The sequence below is a fragment of the Aquila chrysaetos genome, chromosome 10 (assembly GCF_900496995.4).
Source record: "Aquila chrysaetos chrysaetos chromosome 10, bAquChr1.4, whole genome shotgun sequence".
NCBI lineage: Eukaryota > Metazoa > Chordata > Aves > Accipitriformes > Accipitridae > Aquila > Aquila chrysaetos.
In genome coordinates, this window is record NC_044013.1 from 4,541,611 (window position 1) to 4,562,976 (window position 21,366).

The 21,366-nt window shown below is 38.5% G+C and overlaps 1 protein-coding gene across 2 annotated transcripts in view; it reads right to left on the reverse strand.

Annotated features, from left to right (window-relative positions):
• Positions 1–17,631: 17,631 nt before the first annotated feature.
• The window catches only part of BCHE (butyrylcholinesterase), a 46,157-nt gene continuing 42,422 nt past the window's right edge, over positions 17,632–21,366 (reverse strand). The window contains exon 5 of one of the 2 annotated variants that reach the window (XM_030028635.2): positions 17,632–18,716. The gene's annotated coding sequence lies outside the window, so the exon portion shown is untranslated. Of the gene's footprint in view, positions 18,717–19,467; positions 21,282–21,366 lie in introns of those variants that run through there. The other variant, XM_030028634.2, reaches the window with a different exon arrangement.

A 21,366-nucleotide genomic window follows, 5' to 3' on the forward strand; every position in this document is an offset into this window, starting at 1 on the left:
AGCAAACAAGGAAAGGGGCTTTTATAGAGGTGGAATTAATTGTAACACAATGAATTCACAAATCCAGCAGTGTAGTACATATTCTAACAGCCTTAAAATGTCATTTCCCACTCCAACTCCAGAGTACAGGGCAATAAACTCTGGCAATGGCAACAATACCAAGGAGCATTCCTATTTCAAACAGTAAGTCCTAATTTGTTCTTTATTTACATATGCAATTGAAAACAATAGTGTTACATTTATGCTGTGGAACTGTAAATGTTAGCTTTGCTGGTTTGCCTCTGAGTTTTAGGTCGTCTCTTATTGAGCGGTGGAGGACAAGTTTGGCTTCTTCTGCTTCACCCAAGAATAATTTATTGCTTGGAAAAGTTCAATTCATTTTTAATTCTTTTCTTTCCTGATAGCCATGCCTCATAATTACATTTGAGATCATGGTCCTGTTATGCTGTGAATTGTGCAGATACATTGAAGAGCTGGCAGTCAAAACAGGCACAGTAGAGAAAGAATAGAAGGGGAAGTGGGCAAAGGGGTGGTGTAACCTGCTCTGTGGCAGAACTAGAAAATAAAAGCCAGTTCCAATTAGTATTAGCTCAGAGCACTGTTCACAAGAGAGGAGTAAAGTACAAATCATATTATAGAACGGACTTCAGAGAAAGGCTGGAGATTATCTTGCTGAAAGGTGATATTGTGCCCAGTTAGAAATTTTAATACCACTTTGCTTCCCTGGGAAAGCAATTGATTTCACTGCAGTGTGGAGCATGTGCTGCTCCAAACCTGGAAGGATGCAGCTCCGCTCAATTCATGGTTAGCTGCATATGTGATAAATTCAAGAAAATGTATGTCAGAAACTCCCCTGACATCCTGGTCTCCTTAAGAAAAAAAAAAAAAAAAAAAAAAAAAGAGAGAGAGAGAGAATTGTATTTGCCTGTATTCTTTACAAACCTCTTCAAATGCTGCAGGGAGGATAGAATTTCCATTTGGGAGCAAACAAGCAATACCTGGAATGGAAGATATGAAAATTTTTAAATCCCATGTAGCTAGTTACTTATTTATACCATAAGACATTTTCACAAAATTAAAAGGAAGTGAAATCCAAACAGCAACTCGAAAGATTTTTGGAAGAGAAGATCTGTACATGTGGAAATTTGGGCTTTTCACAAAAATATAGAAACCTGACATTTTGTAATCAGAATCTAACCACTGCGATTTAAAGATACAGAGATACTGCTTCAGAATTACAGTTCAAGCATTCATTGGACCCTCCATCTGTAGTGAGGCTTCAGTGTAGACCTCATTTTTGGTACAATATTGGAGATGAGGTGTGTATGAGGAAACTTAGCAACAGAGTACCTCAGAATTGAACCCCAAATCCTAATTTTCCACTGAAAAAGCAGCTTCACTCACAAATTTGAGACTGCCCATTGCCTTCCTGCATATATTTCACTTGAACCTGTGTTTCTTTTCTCCTGGTCTTCTTATCAAGCCAGGTGAAATGGTTCTGGTGGAGAACTTAAGAGAAAGATATCCCTCCTCTCTGGTGCCAAGCACTTGCCAAGGATAAAGATCAAAACTGGCAGAGGAGGAAATTGATTTCTCTTCAGAGGATGTCGCTAGCTGTATCCCACACAAGGATCTCAAAACTGAATCCTCCTTTGGGCAGTAAGATATCAAGGTATCCTCGGAGAATACCTTTATTCAAGATTCAGTATTTGTTTTATGTAACAGTCAAAAAAAGGCCAAAGGTCCACCTTGAGATGAGCAGTACTCCAAGCCACCATGATTAAAGCCCATCAGTTTCTAAATCAAAAGCATACTAGGAAATTATGTGGGTAGCATCAAATCTCTTTGTCTTTTGATCGCACTGCCCATGGGGCTCTTAATCCCATGTATTTTTAGATGAAGTGAAGATTTCATTCAGCCCATGGCTGCAACGTGGAATTCACAGAAAGAAACTTAAAAGGTACTTCACGGTTCCTCCTGCGTGGGGAGGTTGGCTGGTCTTCATTTTCCAGGCTTTCTGCTGGACCATCCGGCTATGACTCCAACCACCGTGATGGACTTGCACAAGGAAAAGAAAATTAAGCCACTTTTTCTTTCTTCATTTTTCCTTGAGGTAGTTTGCTTCAACTGTACAGTAAAATGTCTTTTACAAGGACATTACATATTTGCAGAACAGAAAAAAAACTCCTTCGGGGGGGTGAAGGAACACATCTGAGATGGGGGCAAGTTGCCAATTCCTGAAGGAGCTTATTAGTTTCTAATAGGTTCGTCTTTCTGAAGGGAAGGAATAGACGGTGTTGCTTCTGTGGCAGCTGAGAAATTTCAGGGACATTTTTCAGCATGAAATATGCTGAAAGATGGTAAAACCAACCTGTATTTGTTGTTGATGCAGTAATAACTACTAGTAAATTTGAATTGCTGACTTGGGCCTGATTCAGAACCTTTTAATGCCTTTACAAGGCTTGCTCTTACAGATAGCTGGAAAACGGGATTGCTTTTCTTTTTTGCATATGTTCTTTTTGAACATGCTGGGTTTAGTTTTTATATTTGTGGCAAACTGAAATTTCAGAAAGTCTCCATCAGCCAGGGCATCAATAAGTTACAACAATCTAATATGCTCATGGGTATGCTTGTAAAAACTTCTAACCCAAATAACTCATGCACATCGCGTGTTTAAAATATTTTAATCCTTTGGTAGTAAGTGGAAATAATTTCTGTAAAAGTGTGATTATAGCTCAAGTCTCTAAGCAGTCTTTCCTCAAAAGACCTGTGTAAATGAAGCTTCTTTAGGCATTTCTACACGATCAGTCCAGTCCTTTTCTTTTGCATACAGGTATTTCATTTAAAATATCATTCCCATCTCCATAGCTGAATACATGGTACTTTCTTAGATCATTCTTCACCTTATTTTGACACTGACCTGCCTGAAGCACTGCTCTAACCTCATGTTAGATGTCTGCCACGTACGTGTGGATCAGCTACAGAGCATTACAGCTTCCCGAGCCTCAGCTCCCAACTTCAAACAACTTCCAACTCAGAAGTTTGTAGCTTTGGGTGCTGGCCAAAAACGATGCTGTCAAGCTGATATAAACCATCTGCTATTGTATTTACCATTTTTTCGGCTCTATATAACTCTCTGGTTTGGAGGCAAGTCCTTCAGCATAGTCCTTGAATACCAAGTCTTTGATGGAAGGGACAATATGGTCATAAGCCATCAATTTAAATGAGCTCAGAAAAAGTGCCATTAATATAACAAAATACCTCCACAGCCACCTGTGAGATCGTGGGCCTGTTACAGACAGAGAAGGTGGCTGCACAATCTTGGTTACCAGGGTCTTGGAACGGAAATTGTTTTTGTGATGACAACAAAGACACAAGCACAGATTTAGAGCTTTATCTTTTCCTTATTGAAATTTATGTCAAAGCTTCCTTAACCAGATAAAAACATTTCAAATGTTTATCCATTTGGTTGAAAACTATTTCCTCAGTGGGAGGATTTAATCAGAATGCTAACATTTCCACCAAAGAGAAGATAGGAAAAAGTTTTATCATAGTATTTTGGCATGATTGTTTCTCTTCTCAAGTGGAATCAGAAAGGACAAACACAAGCAAAACACAATAATGATGCTACTTGCAAAGCTAGCTTTCTCAAAGGGAGTCTGTCTCTGCCTAGGTATGCAGGTTTTCAAAAAATGTCTGTGGATAAATGGATTATCATATCTGACCTGCCTCTAAAAGGGCAAATAATACTAGTTTGTAACAACTACTTTTTTTTTTTTTTTTAATATCCAGGATGACTTGATAAAGAGTAGGAGTCAAGCCATGTTGCAATTTCATTCAGTTCATGAAAATATAGCAAGAAATTATCTCTCCATTGTGTTGCTGTGCAGTCATCGCAGAACAGTGTCAATGGCCCAAAGGCATGACCCAAACTCCTCTGGTTTTCATAAGCATGAAGTTGGAGTGAAATGGTAGCCTAGGAAGTGAAAAACTTATTTTATTCAGACAAGTCACCTGGCTATCAGTTTTTGCCAGAGTTGACAGAAGGGAAAGGACAGCAGATGCAAGATGATGATTCTGGAAAATCCAAATAATAATAAAAATCCACTAGAAGTAATAGTGGTTTAAGTAATCTACTTCACCAGACTTTAGAGCATGCCACTCTATAATCTCCACAAAAATAAAACATCAGTATTTATCTGTCAACATTGCTTAATATATAGTCAGCAAAATCAGAAATAGGCCTACATAAAATAAAATCTGGCAAAAGCACAGAGACTGCTTCCCATCCGGCACTTTTCAAAATGTCACCGAATGACATATTATTGTATTTTGCAGCAGAAACCACTGCTGTCCAAGTACTGAGATTTAAACAGACATATTTATGTGATATTCCTGATCTTGCCCATCAGCTAATTAATTTTCTTTCTTTTTTTTTTTGAAGTATGTTACAAAACTTTGGAGAATATCGATGAATTTGTTATGGTGTTTTTATCCACAGACTCTACTATGCTTTAAGGAATCTTTTGGCTAAACAAAATTTCTGGCCTGTAATAAAAGCGATGAAAGAGAATACAGGCTTTTGAACTTCCAATCCTCTCCATGTCATGAGATTATGCATGAAGCACAGAAATTATTTCAAAACCAAACATTGTCTCTGTGTGTAATAGATGCAAAGCCAGAGCCCTTTGGCATTTTTAGCACTCATCAGCATTGCGGCCGGAGACTGCAAATCCTTCCACAAAATTCTGACAAACCTGATTACTAAAAAACTGTCAAATCTTCCCATGTCACGTGTAACCCAGCAATCAAATATGAGCCTACAACAGCTTATCTGATAAATCCTATTTCTCAACCTTATTACCAAAGGATAAACTGCTAAAACAAAACCCACCCTTTCTTTTTTTTTCACTATTGCTCTGAGATTTTAGAATATGCAGTTTATCTATATTTATCTGAAAAGAAGTCATAAGCATGACTGGGGAGAAAAAGGGAATGGAGCAATTTTAAATATGAGGTTTAAAGAAACTACTCAGCAAACAAAAACCAATCCCTTAGAACTGGCTAAGTATAAAGTTCAGTGTCTTTGCTATTTCCACCTTAGGTGCCTTTCTTCTCTCTTTTCAGCCCCACCTGTGGCTCTTCTTGAATCTGTGGATTTGGTTAAGGGCCCATGCTTAAACTAAAGCTTCAACATGATTTAATATCATAAAATCACACATCATAGTGATGAGTCAAGGCAGCGTCATGGAACCAAGACCCTTGAAAACAGTGTTAAATGAATGGCAAATGTTCTGCTAAGTGTTGTATTTAAATAAGCTTGCTTTCGTATTGCTTATGCCTTAGCACTTGTTTTTTAGGACTGGGCCTATTGGTGTTTGACTAACGTTTTACTAAGACAAATGTCCATGGAAACAATTTTGAAATGATAGGTGTTCAGGAAACCTGCTTGTAGATAAAAAGAGTGAGTCTCCAGGGACTGGAAGTATTTGTATACTCAGGCTAATCAGGGAGAAGGATATAGCTGCTGGAGAAAGGCAGAGATAAAGGTAAACAAACTCAAACAGTAATTTTATTCAGGATCTCCCTTATAAACAGTCCTAGGTAAATTTTTAAAGTTATTATGAGAAATATTGCATTATTGTACAGTAAAGACATGATACAGTTGCACTATTTCTTATTGCTAATCATCCATTAATACTTCTACCAAAGCTGAATCTTTGTTCCTTGTACACAGAGCCTCTTGTTTTTTGAAAGAAGGTGAAGGACAATGCTGAAAATCTCATCTCAGGAAAACATTTTCCATTCTCTAATCACGTTAGGTTTATCCCCAAACAGTGTGCTGTATGCATGAATTGGTAAATCATATTCACTGCTTATGCAAGGCACAATATATTCACCACATTACATTTAATAGATCAACGTTACAGTGATTGTTTTATTAACATTAACATCATATTATTAATGTACAATATCAGTAGCTTCTTTATGCTAATAATGATTAATTGTACTTCTGTTTTGGAAAACAGCCTACCTCCAGTGATGTATTAGAATAACATTTGGTGATAGCATACCTTCTGCAAATCTTACAAATAATTTGGTATAACAGATAAGTATATGACAAAGTTAATCAGTCTTCTTAATCTCTTATCAGATTTCATAAGACCATTCTTTTATAGAAGTCAATCATTATACATATTTTTGCTGTTTTTCACTGAACAGTCAAATGTTAAATCAGGATCTCTCCTAGGTCTACTCCACATTAACTCCACTGGAGTTGCGCCATGGTTTATTTAATCCAAATATTTCTGAAGTTCTGAAGTTCTGTGACTATATCTTGTTTAAAAGGAAGAGTGTGCAGAAATTTGTTGTAAAAATAATATATGTAATATGGAAATATTTTTAATAAGAATTTAATACTTAGTACATAATCAAGCAGGTTTCAGCCCTAGAAGAAGCCCAAACACCAGAAATTTAGTTTGGATTCTGTGAGATATGCAGAGAGAGTCAAAGTAAGAATTATGAAACGCTTGTCATAGAATTGGTCCATGAAATGGTGGGGAAAGGTTCATAAAAACTGTTCCTATTCTCAGAAGAACACTTCCATATTAATTTTATTTCCAAAATAGGTCACTCTTTGTTATTAAATAACTATTGCTCACTTGATTTCTTTTTTTAGAGGAAAACTACAAGGCTGACATGAAACTTTTGACTGGAATGTGCTTTTAAATAAGACCTACTTCTTCTAGTTCTTTTCTACATCTTGTACTAGTTCCTCTTGTTGAATGTTCAAATTCAGGATGAGATTATGCCCTAATTTATTTCCTCTAGCTCTGGGTTGGTTGCAGAGCCTTTTTTTTTTCCCCACTATTTTCACTCTCATCACTTTTTCAAAAGGAGGTGGGATGAAAGGGTTGCATTTATGGCAGTCCTTTGTGATTTATGTTATATTTTTTAAACTGTGTTGTACGCTGGACCAGATCCATGTGTCCACACCTACAGACAAATTCAGGAACAAGAGAAGTCAAACAATGTTGGCAAATGGACAACAACTACATTTGATAGCATCTCAAGGGCAGGGGCTATTTTTTACCTAGCTTATTCACAAGTGATATAATAAAGATGCAAGAAATATTCAAAATACGGAGTAGAATGCAACGAGACCTAAAAAACTCACTGAGTTTATATCTGAAAACATCAAAAGAGACTCGGATGGAGATTATCCAGATTGTGGAAAGAGTCGAGTCAATTCCTCTCTAAGGGACCCGCATGAGATGCGCGACCCATCAGTCCCTACGCAGTCCCCACTCTGGAGCTACCCAACTGGCGACAGGCACTGTGACCCACCGGCACTGTCCCTTCACCCCTTTCCCCACCACCCGCACCCCGAGAGGTGAAGATGTGCCTGCTCCGTCGCGGGTGCTTGGAGAGAGGCAGCCTCTCGTTAGGTTTCCTGATGAGGAGGAGGGAATTTATTGCAACGGGCAACTTGTCCCTCTTCTGCTTGCCACAGCACAAGGGCATCCACTGTGAAGATGGCAACCATGGTAACTGTGGCTATATAGTTATATGGCTCACATTTCTGACAAATTGGTGGCAAAGTGCTTCCCATATCTCTCTTAAAAGTAGCAATTATGGTATCTCCTGCATTTTATCTTGCAATAAAACACCTGATTTTAGAAGTTTTTAGGAAATATCAATACACAGTAGTTGCCACTTGGTGTTTGTTGGCCTCATAAACCCTGTTATTATTCATTTTTGTTTTGCATAACTGCATGCCAATTAATTTTCTGTTAAACTAACTTACCTATGCAGGAACACACAGTCCCCAACTGAGTAATACATGTTTGCTTCCCCTTCTCATTTTCTTCCCCAAATGAGCTGCAGGCATTTAAATACCCACTATAACTGTAAATCTCCAAAGCTGTCTAGGAGAGGTGGTCTGTAGATATGAGGATGCAATCCGAAATTTCTCCTAAATGCACTGGGATTGAACCATGAAGATGAATTCTTGCAAAGCACTCGTGTTTGAAAGGGAAGCTCAACTATACTGCTTTTAATGTACTGGGTTTAATCCTCCAGGTTTTGTCTTATTTCCTAGTGTTGTCAGGTCAACTTTAGAAATAGGTGACTTATCAAAGATATGAACAAGGACCTATTTTCTTAGACCTCTGCCAGCTAGAGGTGATTGCAGGGTATACATATGGTAGCTCTTCTGTGCTTGGTATAACCTATACCTGGACCAAAGTATTTATTGTATGCGGTATCTTAGGAAGTATATGGCCCTTGAGACAACTGAACTGGCGTTACTGCTAGAATAAGTTATGTTACAGCTAAATAATGTTACAACCCAAAGAAGATCATTGTGGTACAAGAAGCGGTGGGAAAAGGTTTAAAGGGAACTTTTCTTTCCCAAAGGCTCTATGTTTCTTCACCTTCCATCCTTACAATCTAAAAATGTTATCTCTATTACCTCAACAATCTTTTTTTAAGACTTTACAGGTTATTTCTGTGTGCATGTACATTTTGGTGGCTTTTTTCCTCTTTGCTTTTATGTGTGTGTGAAAAACGAATAACAGCTAGGTGATAAAAGAAAAGATATTTCATTAATAAAAGCTTTTCAGATCTTTACTTTATTAACCACTAGTACCACTAGTCAGGGAAAAAAAAAAAATCCTTCACAGTCAGAATTCCCAAGTGGATTCTCTTAGACAGCAAAAAAGGGTAAAAAACAGCTGCATTAAAAAAATATGGAAAGTAGCAATCTACTGCCTTCATTGCCTCATGATTATGTTACTTACATTTATCTGATGAAAACAAATACTTGCTATAAATGTAAAACAACATGATCTGAAGCAAAAGTACTGGTAGCCTGGCACACAATTGAACCATTTACATCAAATAGATTGCAGTTATTGCGAACATACCCTGTTTTCCCGTCATATTTTGTATCTTTGTGACTAACCATGCACTAAAGAACTGTACACAAATGCTTCATTTAGGAACTTCTGATTTGTCATGAATGCTCTACAGCCATCAAGTGAATTGCTGAATATTAAAAACTTCTGCTGTTTCATCTAAGTATGAAGAAGAATGACAAATTTTATAGGATCAAATAATAACGTCCTTCTTCCTATATTCCTCTTTTTGGAACCTAAAAGCCAATTTCACAGTAAGAAATATTCGTCTAAGTTTCCTACTCTGCATTTGTCAGATAAATTTTTATTATCATCTTCATTTACATATACATGGTATTTGGCACTAACACACAGGAAGACAAGAAGCCATCTTGCAACTTGTGAACCCTGCAATAAATTCTACTTTTGGACAATTCCTGAGCTCACCTGAAGCCCTGTCGAGGCTGTTTAGCAGAACATTCTCATACACACTTGGCAACTCTCCTGCAAAATCAGTCTTCTCTTCACATCTACAGGGGAGCTCTTTAAGGGTGTAGGGGGAACTCCTAAAAATACTCATTAAGTATTCTTAAAAGGAAGAAAGATCCCAAATGTTTGATGGTTCCATGAGCCAAAGGAAATGTTTCACATGAGATGGTTAAAGTGGCAGGGTGACATGATGTCTATGGTTAATCAAATATAGGCATGAATGGCCACGGTATTTTGGGGATACTGTTTCTGAGAAAATGACCCCAAGTTGGCTAGGACTCAGACTTGGACTTAACTGGTGCTCCGTCCTGGAGCATAGGATTTGATTTTAGATGGACTGGGAGTGTTATGATGACAGTTCTCGTCATGGTAGTTGGTAATTTCTATTTCTGGTCCAGGCTGGAAGTCTGAAGTGAAGAACCATGGGAAAAATATCATGAGGAAAAGATTTTGGTGCTTCAAAAGTGAAGATTATGTTGAGGCTCAAAAGGATGAAGATAAGCGTTTGCACCAGAATGGATAAATTAGTCTAAATGCTTCAAGTATCCCTGTTTTATAAACAATGATTAAATTATAGTAAGGAATTAAAACCAGTACTGTTTGATTTCTCTTGCTAGTTAGTTTTTCTTAATAGAGGACATTAGACATCTATGATGATGCTTTCTGACCCTTTGTACCAAACATAAAGAAAAAAAAAACGTTACAATGTTTGCTTCAATAGTGTTACTGAAGTTTAACACATACATTCTAGACACCTCATTTCGCCAAAAACAGGAGTTGATTTTCCACTAACTGAGATAATTTCTAGGTCTCAGTGGAGACACTCCTTATTCATATAGCTGTGAAAAAGGAAGGTCCATAATGTTTGCAATGAACTTTGCTTCTTCCTTGAAGATAAAACAACCAGAATTACATTTGCAGCAGGAATAACCATGGCCTCTATTCTATTGATCTTCTATGCTATTGCAGATCTGGAATATTGTCTGTTCCTGCCCAGCCGGAGGTGTTCTGTGAATTTCTGAGATTTAACTATTTATTGTTTTTTCAGTAATTTCTCAATGTTTCTCTGAGTTTTTCAACTTGCCTAATCCTTAGACAATCTACACCTGTGGGAAATAAAATTTTTAAAGCTGCCAAAAGCCAGAGTATTTTTAGAGAGGGCATTATGTATTGATTATTGCCAAATCTCAGTGGACTAAGACACTATGCTATTGTCAGCAATTTTATTGCTGCCATTGCTTTTTCTTTTTTTTTTTTCCTTTAATAGTTATGAGTGTCTCTAATGTATTTTAGACAAAACTGTTCCACCAGCTAGAAGATACTGAGAACTTTTCATAAGAACCATATCTAGCTTTAAGAGACAGAAAAATGAATATACTTGCTGCATTTCTATCACACATTGTCAGTCCATAAGCAAAAAAAAAAAGAAGAAATGCTGTTTCTGTTTGTTTTGACGAGCAAAGAGAATAATCTCATTCTTTTCTTGATCTAGCTATCCCTTTGCAGACTATGGATATCTTATATATAATGTAAAAATGTTATAGAAATTGAAATGTGTGAAGGGTAGACAGAAACAAATCTATTGGGATGCATAGAAACAGGAATTCATCAGGGGAATTGGGCCCAGAACGCACACGGATAATTTGTGAATGACGAAGATTCTGCCCATCTGGAAAATTTTATAAAAAGTTCAGCTTGATGCATTGTCTGAGAGGCAAAGCCCTCCTTGCTTCTGTTATCCTCTCTCTGCAGCTTGGTAAATATTTACCCTCTTAAAACAACCTTGCACATAGCACAAAGTCGAAAAGAGAGGCTCCGGATCTTGGACCCAAACTGTTTATGGTCATGTTGGAGCCAACAGGAGTGATGCAGGACTGGTGATAACCACAGACCACAGAATAAATAAATTAAAAATTCTGAGAATAATCTACCTGTTCTGCACATAGTGATGCATCTTAGTGGCTAACAGAATTTTATTTCTGTATTTGTCTTTGATAAACAGCTTTTTATCTCTCCTGCTTTAGCTTATTCAAAAAAGAAAATAATGTCAAGAGATTTTCCCCTTTTCTCATGACATAATTTGGCACACTCCCTGACATTAAGCAGACCTTTTTTTCAGATACTGATAGCACATTTCTGTTTCCAAACAGACCCAGATAACCAAGGCCACTGCCGGCGAGAGGCTTATCTGTGGTGTTTCTGTCAGAAAATGGGCAGTGTAACACAGGTCAAGTAAGCTGGGGCTTGAGCGAGAGAAAGTGAAAATTAACTGAAAAGCCCAACTTACAAGACTTCAGATAATGAACTTGTGCAACTTTCTGTTCTCTCTGATGTTAATATTCAGGAGGCTCAGGCTAGCCTGAACCTGCTGTATTTAAGCTGTGCATACAGTACTCCTCCCTGCAGGCAGGCTAAATAATATTTTTATTTCTTCCGCTCCTCTCTTATGGGTCAGACTGAAGTAGGGGCAGTGTCCGTGGGGATGGTGTGACAGTTCAGACAGGAACCTCAGGATCCCCAGATTTCCTCCTGCATTTTGAGACGTGCCATTCCTGTGTCTTGATGTCCCTTGTAAAACATACTGGGATGGAGGGAGGGCACCGAAGGAGTCCCCAGGAGAGACGGAGCGGAGCAGGAACGCTGCAGCTGCTTTCCATCGGCACGTGGAGGGAGCAGAAACCACTCCAGAAATAAGGTGTGGAGATAACTGATCTCCACTTGAAAGGACTTTAAGAAAACATGCAACTGCTCAAGTTACTGGGATCAGTGGTTGACAGTAGAACAGCCCCTCAGCTCCGCATCTGCACAAAGCAAACACTCTGGAAAACACGCTGGGCTGTTACCCAGGTACACCCATTATCGACATCAGGGGTCTTTTCTCAGAAAGTGTTTCTTCTTCTCCTCTTCTTTGGTGTTTCCTATTGCTTAAGTAAGAGGAAGCATAGAATGGGAGTTGGAGCTATACAAACTCCAGGGATGTTTTTGCATTTTATCAGCCTGTTTGCTTATCTTCACTTGCTCTGGAGAGCACCTTTCGAATGATCTCTGCAAAGTCAAAACCTAACATTGTCATCGTGCTCATCCTTTAAAATAATGCAGATTTTTTTTTAGCAAACTTCTAAGCAAAATCTAAAGTCTTTCATAAATTCTACATACCCAGAGAGCAGTTACGGAGCAAATAATATGGATCGCATTGTGAGTAACATAGCTAAACTCCTCCTAACATACAGCACAGGTCAGCAGAACAAATCTGCAGTTAATTTAATAACCAGAATTCTCCTTTCTGCATTTGTTACACACAAACTCTTCTTTGTACAAATAACATTCTTTTTTTTTTTTCTTGGCTTGTGTTATTCCCAGTGGCTATCTTTTTAGTGTCATTTTGCCATTTCTTACAGGTTTCTTTGTACTGTAATTATGCCAGTCTGTTTCCCAAATATACATTTTTGGTACTGAAATACAAAGGTTCGACTGCATGAAGAAAGGTAGAATAATTTTCACAGAATTATTTCAGTTACTTCAGAGACTGCACATAATATTTTTACAACTTTCCATAGATTTTCCTTCTCCCTATACTTGCACATATCTAGTAGTCACTCAGACAGTAAGACATCCTGACTATCGCAGTGTAGGAAAAGAAACTGCTGCACCTATATCTATTATGAGCACATAGTGCAGTCTACATAGATATTTTACATGAGACAAATGGTTATTGTCAAAGAGACTGGTAATATCTTGCTTGAACATTTTCAAGCTGGCTCTAGGACTGTATATGCAATGCTAGCAGTGATGGAGTGGGTACAATATTCCTACAGTAGCATAGCTCCCTGCAGACGTCAGTAGGTTTTATCAGGCTCAGAGGGAATGTCTGACTGTTTATTGCACTGGTGAGGTTCTCCTGCTTTGAAGAGCTCAGAGCAGATTAGGCTTTTAAAAAGCACTGACTCTTTAATTTTATATTTTAATGCTTTTTGACTAGGAGTGGGTCTGAACTTTTTGCAAATTTTTATCAGAAACAAACAAACATGCAAAATATTTCCCAGAGATTGCTCTACGGTCTATAATCTTGTATAATTTCAGGTTTGAAACATGTAAACAACACCACTAGGCAACATGTCAATTGCCATAGAAGACAAAACTCCAAGAACTAAGTTTCTAAAATTCCAAGCAGGCTTTGGGACAGGGTGGTAATAGTTAAACATATAAACTCCAGCTCTCTTAAGGTAAACAACAGAAATCCACTGAGGCTGGCTGCATCAAGGTACTGGATGGATATTCAGAGATATCTACTTTAAAATATTTGTTCATCAGTATGGGAGGCCAGCTTTCTTGCATTAGCTTGAAACTCTCCCTCCAGCAAGGTTATAGAGTGGCATTATAATTTCATAATAAGATGTAGTGAGGCATAGGATGAGCACAGTCTTCCTGATGATATGTATAAGACTATTCTGAACTAAAGGCACAAGGAGGTGCCTCACATTAAACGATGGGAAATTACACAGCCCGGTTAAAATATTGACTCAGAACTTTATGCAGCAAAGTGCTTCAGCTTAAGTCTATCCTTTTTCAGCAAAGCACTTATTTTTGTGGGTAGCTTTAAGCACCAACATAAGTCAGTTGATTTTAATAGGGCTTTGCTGCATAGACACAGCTTGTTGAAACTAAACCCAGAAAAACAGTTTAGCAAGGGCCATCCAGTTTTCCTGGCAGAGGCCAGGAGACATTAGCTCTTACATTAGCTCCCCTCTCTTGACACCCTGAAGCAGAGACGAGATTTTGCTCCCTGCCAGCACAGCACCTTTGTCTTTCTCCGAACCCTCGGCTCATTTGCTGGCCGAGGGACTGGTCTGTCACTCTGCCAGGCTGGGGAGGAGATGCTTCTACCAGAGCAGCTTCACTCTGGTACGTGACCCAGGGCAATGGCATTTCTGCTATTCCCTTCCGTTTCCCGCTTGCATCTACCCCAGCATAACTCTTCTCATCGCTCCTCAGAACACGACAGAGACAGTAATCAGCTATCTGACTCCATTTCCTTCCAGGCACCTGCTTGCTTGAAAATTATCAAGGGCAGCAAGCACTGCGACAGGATTAGAAGGATAACAAGCTAAAACCTTACCCTGCCAGATCTGCAAGGATGGTTATGAAGGAACTAGAGGCACTTAAAGTCCAAAAATTCCGTACCACATATGATCCAGGATTGCAGTAATCCTGTTGATGGCAATTTACTTACACACATGCAAAGATAAAAAAGAACGAAATCCATATTCTTAAGTCTACTGTTACGCAACTGTGATTTCCCATCTCAGTATTCATCACACTGTTGAAGCCATAGCAAAGCAGGTAACGTCCACAGGATCGCCAGCTAACACACTGGACTTTGCAGTGTCACACATCACCATTCGTGAGATTGGAAAAAGTACGGAGGAGAGGGCGTATCATCCTGCGATGAGGTTTTCTACCAAACCGCTGCTCCTAACACAGACCCTGCAGGAGGAAGCTGAAGCTGCTGAGATCTCTCTGGTTTATAAGGCCCTTGTGCAGCAGTTAATCTTGTCTTATAATATATTATTGATATTTTCCTAAAGGAGGGGGATTCACCATTTCTAATTATAAGAAGCTGCTAGGAAATAAATGAAACCAATAAGTAATAAAAGACAGATCTCAAGAGCATTGAATCCAGATTATCCATCGCAGATGTGAACTGGAGGCAGCTAATGGCAAAAGACTTTGGTCTCTAACTTCTCAATTGAAATACTATGGCTGAGTTGGTGGCTGTATTATAACACTATTTACAGACACTGTGTGAAATCACAGGCATAATAAACCCAGAGAAAGTGCTAGCGAAATTGAGAGGGAAATTCGCACTTCATTGAATTCAGTGTCAACTTCTATTAAATTCAAAGGGACATGAGAGTCTTCACGGGGTTACTGAGCATCTGTAAACATTTCCAAGTATGCCCCAAGTTACAGGTTTATTTTTCGGTTCAAAGAAATTGGCCAGGCAAAGGTACGTTTATTTCTTATTCTAGAAATACGAGAGCAAAGAAGAATGAGACGAGAGGCTTGATAAGAGAGCAAAAACATTTAAAAACTTGATCCAAATCTTATGATATTTGGGGTGCTACACAGTTTGGGAACCCCACTGGATATGGGGAACCTAATCTGATATGACATGCTCAAGCACGGCCACCTGGAGCCAGTTGCTGAGGACTGTGTCCAGACAGCTTTTGAATATGTCCAAGGATGGAGACTCCCCAGCCTCCCTGGGCAACCGGTTCCAGTGCTCAGTCACCCTCACAGTAAAAAAGTGTTTCCTGATGTTCCTGTGTTTCAGTTTTTGCCCATTGCTTCTTGTCCTGTCACTGGGCACCACTGGAAAGAGCCTCGCTCCGTACTCTTTGCACCCTCCCTTCAGGTATTTATATACATTAATAAGATCCCACTTCAGCCTTCTCTTCTCCAGTCCAAGCTCTGTTTGGAGAATGCTTCCTCCTTAGCTGTCTTCATCAAAAGGCAAAATATCAGCTAATCTCAAGGTAGGGACAGCAAGATCGCTGGATCTTATATTAATGAATAAGAAGATTGAAATGAGAAAAAAACCCACTGTGATGAGTTTAGAGAGCTCTTGTTCAAATAAAGCTTCTTGCTTAAATAGCACAGGAAGAAAAGAAGAGTGGAAGGATATCTAAACATTTCAGTGATAAACAATATTTAAAGTCTGTGCCTCTCCCAGCTGTAATAGGAGAGGCAATCCTGTATGCTACAAAAGTGAAGTTGGCATCTCACTCTTTTATAAATCTTCCTGTGGTGAAGGTTACAGTCAACAAAGCATTGCAATTCTTGGGCATGTGTGACGTGCTATTACTTGTGCATTCATCTTAGTTATAAATACATGCTTAATTGTTTTGGAGTTTTTTTGTGTGTGTGTGTGTCAAAGCATAACCTGTACATTGACTTCTGCTGAAAGGGTCATTGACTTCTGTTGAAAAAGTGGGGGCTGGCTCAGCTCCTAAATTAGGGTTCACTTTAAAGCCTACAAACTTCAACTGAAAGGCTTTTATTGACTTCAATCACCTTTAGATGAGGTTTCTAGTGCAAAAAATTTAACCTATTTGCAGCAAAAAATCTTAGAGAATTAAATCAAAGGATGACTGAAAATCAAATCATAAAGTTTTCTTGAAAACTTGGCTTTTAATTACTATTCAGAGCTAAAAGGGCAAACAGAAAAGCTGGGATAAGATCTACTAGCCTGAAGATTTAATAGTTATAACCAACTTGGAGTGGTAGGAAAGGCAAAATGATATTTGTTAAGAAATGGACTGCAGCTGAATTCTGTGTATGGGAACACCTTAGTTGGCAACCACTATCAAAAATCACCTTGTCTTCTTTTTAATGATAAAGCAAAACAATATAGAGGAATTCTGCAGATTACTTAAGGTTCCACAGCACTGAATAACAGTCTAGGCAACATGGAGAGGAAAAGCAAGAAACAGAAAGGAAAGGGGAAAAAATACATGAGTAACTGAAAACTACTTGATGCAATTTTCTAGGGGGATTCAAGAGGAAAATAGAGAGATTACTTAGTTATTAGTGAGAGACATTATTTAACGACAAAGGAAAATGACCTAAGTGTTTTGGTTACGTGAATTTGAATTGAAACTGGAGATTAAAAAGTATCACAATCAGGTGAACTGTGGATTCTGCTGTAGAAAAAAAAATGTATGTGTTCATATTATGTAGCTTGCTGGATTTTAATAATCTAAATATTGACTGGGATAAGTATTACACACACACATAAAAAGAGAGGCTATTTGACTAGAGGAAATGGTACTTCTCTTTGAAGACTTTCTTGATTAATGAATTTCTTCCCTTACTACAGTACATTTCAGGTTAGTCACAAATCCGGGTCTGAAGTTCAGCAGCTGTTTAATCTGGTTGTCGGCGATGTTGCTTCTCTGGTTGGAATACTTGATGAGACTGAGTTCCACCAAAGGAAGCAGCAAAAAGTTTTCCTTCATAATGCAGGTGGTAGTGAAGAAAAACTACACTGTCAGCAGTTCTGAGCACCTTTCTGGTTATGTTTGGCAAATCTGAGATCTGCAATCAATCAATAAACTGAGCTTCTCCATATAGTATGGAATTATAGTGTGCCTCAGAAGAAGCTAAGATATCTGGCTAGGGGACTATAAAGTGAAGTCAAGCAGATAAGTCCTGATTCCCAAACAATGAATGAGAACTTCCATAATTCAAACAGAAATACCCTTGGAGCAGTACACGTATTTATTGCAATTCATTTCTTTACATTTTATTTTACAAATCCTCCATTACTTGCTTCAGTTACAGTGAAATGGCCTACTGTATTTCAAGATATTTCAAGCTGATCTTGTACTTCACTTTTCTATGTCAAGAAATATTCAGACAATTGAACAATCAGATTACTGAAAAGCTGTTAAGTGCTTTGTGATGCAAGGAAGTGTGAGCTATTTAAGAACTAATGTGAAAAATGGCAACTTATATGCTATCAGGTAGGTCTAAAAGGGAAAAAAGGAAGAATAAGTCAACATGATTAGACAGGACTGTATTCAATAAGCACACTTTTGTTTTGAAATTGTGAGAGAAGAATGCTATTTCTTAGGAGATATTCTTTTGGATTGTAGAGGAAGATACTTCTACTCTGTAACATGGATTTTGCCCCTGCAATCCCCATAGTTTGTAAGAGTAATCTGATTGAAAACAATTGGATGCACAGAAATGAGAATTTTTTTTTACACTGGAGAAGCTAAAATGAATCCCCTATATTAAAAATTGCAAAGATTATTTGTGCAAGAGGTGTTCAATCAATCATTTTAAAAGCAGAAACCAGGTCAAAAAGAAAAATGTTGCATTAATGATAACTATTTGGCAATTCTGAAGAGGTTTCTCTGGAACGAGAAGTTGTGAGTTCATTTGAGTGGACGCACCACAAAACCATTACTTTAAACGACTAGTAACTTTGGCCAAAGGACTAAGTGAGCATTTGCAACTAAGTGCCACATAATTGAATAAAACTTAGAATCATAGAGTCTGTGTTTTGCTGTGCTTTATCGATTGAGATTTCCCAAGCCCTCAGTACTGAACTAAAACTGCTCACTCTGAGGTTAAAAAGCTAGGCAAATATTAACAGATGAATTCCCACACCACCAATAGGCAAACTGAGACGCAGGAGGTTTAAAGGAGTGTGTCCTCCTTTTGCACAAACTTTGAAGAGACCCAGCTTGCACTCGGTTTCTTTCTTGCATGAAGCAGGAAGGAAGAACCACTGCCGACCATTCTGAGTTTGCATGCTTTTATCTGCAAGGTTTGCAAAATGGATAATTTAAGTGGGGGGGAGAAAAAAAAGCAACTTCACTGTAAAACCACAGCACTGCACTGCACAAGGTATATGTGAGTGAGCAGCTTCTAAACTGACCCATGGCATGTCCCAGTGGGAATAGTGGGTCTGGGTCAGCCAGGAGGAGGAGGAAGGACTCTGACATGAGCCCGCTCCTCTTTGCTCCCAGACCCCGGGTTGGCCCAATTGCCTGACCTGCCCAGAGGGAAACTGTCCACCACTGATCCCCAAAGGGCAGCCAGCAGCACTGGTTTGTATCCCAAACTGGTGCGTGTTGAGTGTAAATCCCTTTTTCATGCTGCCCCACTTTCCCTCACAAGCAGATACTGCAGTGCTGCCTCAAACACAGTTATATAGCTGCCTTTAGTGCAGTGTCAGAGAATGCCTGGTAGAATAAGTGACTGGTTTTAATTCTTATAGGATATCCTGATCACAGTAAATGAATGAAATCCGGCTTTCAAACACTGAGGCTGTGTTCCAGCTGCCAAACTTTCACTTCCCAGTCTCAGAGATGACCCCCTCCCATAGCACCATGATTTCTGCACTGTACGAGTTAACAGCCTGAGGTTATCTTCCCAAAATTCTACCATTCTAAGACATATTTAGGTTGCACTGAAAGTCTACATCTGTCTTCGAAAGGACTAGGAAATTGGCAATGCAGAAAATTCAGTAAATCATGAGTCGTGCTCATAAGGTGAGAAAAGCCTTATATCAGAAAATACTTTTTTTAATAATATATATCAAAACCATAGCAGAAACTGTGTTTTTAATAGAGACTCCAGGATGGAAATACAATCAATGTTTATTAACATTTGAAAAAAATCTAAGAGTTTATGGTAATTGACGATGGAGTGCCAAAGTATTTACCAGAGATGAGTGCACATTTCCATCAAAATTTAAGTCAATGACAAACTATTGAGACATTTTCATGAAGTCCAAACGATTGAAAGGAAAGTGTAATGATACTTTTAATTATAGCATTTTCTATCAATATATATATTTACAGAAGTAGATATACCCTACAGAAATATGGTAAGTATTTGTACGAAGAAAGGTGAAGAGGTTCAGAAAAAATGCACATTCTACAGAAAATAGGGAATATGGGCACTGTAATTAATGGATCAAATTGCCAAGGAATTGCAAAGAGGATCAGAGGGTAAAAAGATAATTGGCAGATCAAAGGGTAAGAAGCCAAGTGTTGAAATAAAGTGGTAGTAATACAGAGAGCTAAAGAGGAATTATTGACCAATAATTGTATTGCTTTAGGCAATGTATGCTTTGCTAGAACCATTATTAACAAGGTTTTTAATGGACTAGTCTATTTTCATAAATGCGGGGTTATGAATGTCAAATGCCATTAATTCATTGTAGAGCCAGAGTGCACTACCAGTAACCTAGATTTTAGGAGTTTGTAACAGTAAAACCAATGGGAAATAGAAGGAATTCAGGCTGCAGTGGCTGATTACATGGTCAAGGGAGCTTCCTTTGAATATAGATATAACACAGAGTGTGATTTTCAGAGATTTGGCATAAAGCTTGTTCTTATATCAACATACATTGCATAGTTTATTCTGGAGTGGGTGACATCCTGGGCTAAAGCCTCTGTGAATCCTCTCCATTGCTCTGAGTGAGTTTTAATCCCTCAGTTATTCAAAAGGGTTCAAAAGTTTGCCAGCAGAAGACCATTTATTTTCATGCTACAGCACACCTGCCTCACCAGTAACGAGGCTAGATTGAATGAGTGAAAAGCTAATGGGGATACAGGGGGTTCCAATTGTCCCTGAAGTACTGTCTCACCAAAAGAGCGAGACCTCAGCCTAAATGGAGATTTCCGTTTTCATCAGTCCCCTGGGCTACAGACATCAGGTCCTGCTATGGCCAACACCATGGAATGTGGTTAGCCAGAGGTTAACTCAGTGGAGAGAGCAGGTAAGACCCTGTTTGTGTTCTGTGTTTACTGACTTCAGCCCAAAGCTTTGTAAGAAACCTCATGCATTACCACTGTTTGAGGTAGCTAAAGTCATTAATCTGGCATTTTTGTGCCCAGGGATAGGAAAGAAAATTCAATGAGATTTTCTTTATTGCTTTCTTTGCTCCAAAGTGTTGTCGAATTGCATTGCTCAGACCCAATCCAGCTGTTTCTTGGAGTAAGAGTAGAGACCTGAAGGCTGAGTTTTGACTAAGATCCCTCTTTGCAGTTCTAGACCCACAGAGGATACTCACAGTCTTGGGAGCTCCCGTAGTGGTTAGTTGTCAATACTCCTCTCTAGAAAGGAGTTCTTGGCTATACTGATCTTTGTATTTTTAATAATACATCACTATCTGAGTGGATAAGGATGGGAACTGCTACAGTGGATCCTATTTATGGTACAATTAAAGTAATCTGTTGAGAGCCTTGATGAAGGAGCAGAGGACCCTCAAGGGAGCTGAAAGCACACTGCCAGTTTTGCCAGGGATTGACAGAGGATAATTTTGGTTTCTGCTTCTGTTTTTCAGAGTCCATCCATTAGTGAAATAATAGAAACCTGTAAAACATAAAATAAATGAATTGGTGGCATTTTTAGTTAGCATCTAATGGATTTTCCTCTGCAAAGAGGAGTACATAAATAC